Source organism: Pithys albifrons, chromosome 3 (genome assembly GCF_047495875.1).
Source record: "Pithys albifrons albifrons isolate INPA30051 chromosome 3, PitAlb_v1, whole genome shotgun sequence".
NCBI lineage: Eukaryota > Metazoa > Chordata > Aves > Passeriformes > Thamnophilidae > Pithys > Pithys albifrons.
The window spans coordinates 21,461,781-21,467,108 of record NC_092460.1 but is presented as its reverse complement, the minus strand read 5'-3'; the positions used below and the strand labels follow the sequence as shown (position 1 = coordinate 21,467,108).

The window sequence follows — 5,328 nt, the reverse complement described above, 5'->3', positions numbered from 1 at the left end:
CTGGGTGACACAGCAAGCCTCCTTGGCACAGGGCAGGTGGAAGCTCAGGTCACACTCCATTTCACAGCAGGTGATGGTGGCCCCGCTCTGGCCACAGATGAAGCAGCGCTGGAAAGAGCACAGCAGCCCCATCAGCAGCAGCCCTGGGGTCTCCTCCTGGTCCCAGAGCTGTTGGCAAGGGCAGGTCTTCCTTTCTTGGGGTCTGGGCTAAGCTCCAGCAAACCTCGCCTGGTACAAATCTCCCCGCTCATGTCAGGCTCTCACCTTCTGTGCCAGCCGGTGGACAGCCAGTAGGATATCCTTTGGGAGAAAGCCCAGGAATCCTACCCGCTCATTCCCTTGCTGATGAAGGAGAGTGGCAAAAAACTGCAGGAAAGACGATGCGCTCGTAAGGACAGAGTGGCAGGGACTGCGTGTTGGAAAGCTGGAGGGAACCCAGAGAGCAACTCACCAGGCAGAACATGTGGGCACAGAGCCCACATCTCTCAAGTTTTTCCCCACAGATGTCCGGATCAGCCTCTGATCGTTTACACAGCAGGCATGCTGGAAGGGAGAGAGTCAATGGCACCAGGAATGGCACCTCTGCAGGGCTGGGGACAGCATCCCTGTGGGACTGACCCAAAGGGCTGCTCTGTGCCTGCCTGGATGAAGGACAGGGCTGGAGGCCTTGGAGAGGATGGGCCATTGTGGGCACAGGTGTCCCAGCAGGTGCCTCCTGTCCCAGCTGGGCCTGGCTTGCTGAGCAAAGGAGGGCCCCAGCACCCGGATGGCTGGATGGCTCCTGCCTCCCCTGCCACCACTTCCAGCCCTGCACTGGCCATCCTTGACAGCCCCTCTGCCCGGCTGTGGGAAGGGCACTTTGGTCTCATCTGGGTCACTCACTCCGGGGGCTTCCTCTGTCCTGTCTGACATGGTGCGTCTCAGCGGTCAGACCCTGACACTGGAACACTTAGGTCTGCTCCAGACTCTTCTCTGCTGGCTCTGAAATAGGAGAGAGGCTTTTCCCCTCTCCCCCTTCTCTTGTCCAGTCAAGGAACACCACAGTCACCTTGAGATGCTCCTTTGCTGATTCTGAGAGGTGTGACGTGGGTGAGGTTGCAGCACAGGCTGAGAGCCTGAAACTGTGAGGCTCTCCCTGGGCAGCTCTATCCTCCTCTTCCTTCTCCTCCCGTTGTCAGGTGGCCTGAACCCAGAGTTGCCTTTGTACCCTTGGCCCCACAGGTCACATTGGCCACTGAGACATAAGCCACGTGCACCTGGAATATGGGCGGGGTTGGCCTCAGCCCCCCACCACCCACTGTGAGGCAGCCCCTCGGCAGCCGAGGGTCCAAGGCAGGTCCCGAGCCCTCCGTTGCCACAGAGTCAGGGCGGCTGCTGCTGCAGCAAGCGCAGGGGCAAATGCCAGGCCCTGGGGCGGCCAGCGAGGTTGGCACTGTTGGACGAAAATGCCGTTCAAGCAGTGCCACTCCAGGGCTCCAGCCCTGGCCAAGGGAAATCTCTGCTCCTGCCCCTGGCAGCAGGCCAGGGAAGGTGATTCCCCAGCAGAGGTGCCCGAGACTGGGAAAAGCCAACATCACTCCAGTCTCTGAACAGGGCAGCAAGAAGGAGCTAGGAAATGCCAGGCCCATCGGTGTCACCTCCTTCCCTAGGAAGATGACATCATCCTGAATGTCATCTCTAAGCTGGTGGAATAAAAGGAAAAATCATGCTTGACAGTCTCATAGCCTTCTATGCTGGAGTGAATGGATGGGTAGATGAGGAGACAGCAGTGGCTTTTGTTGGGACTGATGGGGTTAACAGCGGGTCTGATGAACCCCTCACTCCTATGGTAATCAATCTTGATTGAGCATTTTAAAGTGTACCCTTGGAACAGAGAAAAGCATGCAGGCAAAATAACAGTAAGTCAGTCAGAGAACGTATCAACAGCAGAACAGGATGGAAACGGCACAGGGGAAAGGGCAGGGACACCCTGTACCTTCCTGATGCCAGGGCAGACGGAGCTCATCAGTTTTCCTTTTCCCTGTCAGAGAGCCATGCTTCCCCAGGCCCTGGGAAATGCTCCTGTGCTGCCAAGGGCACTCACAGACGCTGCTTCGGCCTAAGGGACAGCACAACCAGCTGGGAATGTGGCAGCTGTGCTGCTCTGGACATAGGTAAGAGTCAAAACACTCGGGTACCCCTGGGCTAGGGCCAGGCTGGGCCTGGCAGCAGGTGCCCAGGAGGACTTGGAGACACTTGGCAGCAGAGGCCTAGGTAGACATAATACATATATATATATGTATATATATAAAACCCTTTATTGAATACCATGCATATATATGTATATATGTATATGTATGTATGTATATGTGTACATATGTGTATTTATGTCTACATGTGTATATATGTATGTGAATATGAGTATATATGTGTATATGACTATATGTATGTGTGTGTATATATGTATATGTGTGCAAAATTGTACATGCATGTATGTGTGTGTGTATATGTATAGTATGTATATATGTTTATAGGTCTATGTATATATATGTGTGTGTGTTTGTGTATGTGTATATATTTACATTTATGTGTATATATATATGCATATATATTTATATATGTGTACTTATGTATCTGTGCATATGTATTTACATCTATGTGTGTATCTGTGTATATATGTGTATGTATGTGTACATGTATATATGTATATGCGTATATATGTACATATATATGTATATGTGTGTAAATATGTATATGTGTATCTATGGATTATGCATATGTATATGTGTATATGTAGATATGTATATAGGTGTGTATATATATGTCTATCTGTATACGTGTATATGTTTATATTTATGTATATATATGTACATATGTGTACGTATGTATAGATGTATATTTATGTATATTTATGTCTGTGTGTTTATCTGTATATGTGTATATGTGTATATATGTATATGTGTATATACGTATATGTATTTACACCTATGGGTATGACTATATGTATGTATACCATGTATATATGTACATGTATGTGAATTTATATGGTGAAGTATGTGTATATATGTATAAGTATGTATACATGTGTATGTGACTATATGTATATGTATGTACATTTCTGTATATGTATACATGTATGCGTATCTATGTAGGGGTATTTATGTGTGTATGCATATGTGTATATGCATAGATATGTGTATAGGTGAATGTACACGTGTATTTGTATATGTGTATATGTTTTTATTTATATGTATAGGTATATATCTGTATATGTATGTATATTTATGTCTGTGTATATATGTACATGTATGTACGTTTGTGTATGTGTAAGTAGTGTATTTATGTATATAAATGTCTGTGTGTATATGCATATGTATATGTGTACATATGTATACATTCTAGACATACATACATGCGACTGTATGTATACATATGTGTGTACATATGAATGTATATGTATGTATATTTATGTCTATGTGTGTATATATGTATCGATAGGTATATATATGTATGCATATGTGTATACGTATAGGTATGTATATAGGTCTATGTATATATGTGTGTATTTTTAAATGTGCATATATGTATATATGTATGCACATATGTATATGTGTGTATATATATGTCTATGTGTGTATATATGTATGTACATGTATATATGTGTGTGTATATATGTATGATATGTATATATGTGTGTGTATATGTGTATATGTATAGATACATATATAGGAGAATGCATATGTGTCTATTTCTATATGTTTAGATTTATGTATACAGACACGCATATATAAGTATATATGTATGTCTATTTATGCCTAAGTATGTGTATATATGTATAATATGTATACATATGTATTTATGTTTATACATATATATGTCTGTGTCTATATGTCTATGTATATCTACATGTATTTGTATACATCTGTATACATGTATATAGGTGTATGTGTATATGTCTGTGTATAGAGATGTATGTATATATGTATATGTACATTATATATGCCTTTTCATTAACTTCTGGGAAACTTTCAAGCTTCTTCTGGCATTCCTGAAAATATATAAAATATAACATAAAACTATGAATAAAATAATAATGATTAATACAAGTTTCTAAATTCACCTGTATCTTTACATACACTTAAGTAACTGGTCCTGTACATTACAGAGATTCACTAATTTACCTGATGGGACATCATAACATGATGTTATGCACACTTTTATACTACAGAAGTTTAGTTCCTCGGCAATTACAAAATTGCCAGCCTTTCTAGAGGTCCTGAACTAATTCTTCATGCAAATAAGCAGCCGTGTTCCCTCCTCATGCCCACAGTTACCAAAGAAGAGATGTTAAATACTCACCTCAATCAATAATCTTCGTCTATCTTCCCAACCATCTTGTTCTTCACTGAGATCCACTGATCTACAAAATAACTTTGGGCCCTCTGCCCAAAAAAGAACAAATTGATTTCCTTAAACACTTCTGAAAATGCTGCTGTTTGTAAAACTCATGAGCAAGACAGCAATCAAGTCAGAAGGTCTATTCTTCATATTCTTCCTATCATTCATAATCTCTTATCCCCCACAACATGATTGGCTCCAACAGAAATGCTCTGAATTACTGCCCTGTGTACTAAGAAAAACAAAAGGCAGCAGCAGTTAATATGCCAAGATAGAAATTGCAGTGAAATTGCACCTGTTTCATTAAGAGCACAGCACCATTACCCCACATCTCCCAAGAAAATTCATGCCTGCTGAGGACTGAGGTCTCACTTTCAACAGGGCCTGTAAATCAGACAGGCTGGAAGATTTCAGTGCACTAATTGTATGAACACAGCAAGACAGTTCATGACCGTTACCTCATATGTCTCAAGAAAAAAACATTATTTAAGACTGTCCTGATAAGTTACTGCATAAGATACCACAAGCAATTCTTGTTGTGGTCTGTGGAACCGTTCGAGGCTGTGAATGTTTGCTCCTGTTTTGTTTGTTTTTAAATACAAAATTCACTATATTCAGAAGAAAAAAAATCCACATTAATTAGAATCAAGAACGATGTGGACATAAGTGGCTAATAAGAATATTCAACACTATGAAGAGTAACACCAGAAGGAGAGGAAAAAATTAATGATGATATATATGCCTGAAAGGCATTTGTGATTTTTTTTTGGTAAGCTCTAAAAGGCCAGGTACATATTAGGCAATTCTCTGAAAAAAAATGGAAGCAAGACAGATGGTCAGCGTTTTTGTTACCAGCAGTTTGTCATGGGATTCTACCTCAATTTAGACCACAAATACGAATGAAAACTTGCAATTTATTTTTTTCCTTAAACCTCTCACCTGTGTTACAGA

The 5,328-nt window shown here is 41.9% G+C and overlaps 1 long non-coding RNA gene across 1 annotated transcript; it reads right to left on the bottom strand.

Annotated features, from left to right (window-relative positions):
- Positions 1-2,275: 2,275 nt before the first annotated feature.
- Positions 2,276-4,604, bottom strand: LOC139669297 (uncharacterized). Its single transcript, XR_011697228.1, has 2 exons — positions 4,339-4,604; positions 2,276-4,027 (listed from the first exon to the last, which is right to left on the bottom strand). It is a non-coding gene; the product is annotated as an uncharacterized lncRNA (long non-coding RNA).
- Between the last annotated feature and the right edge of the window lie 724 nt (positions 4,605-5,328).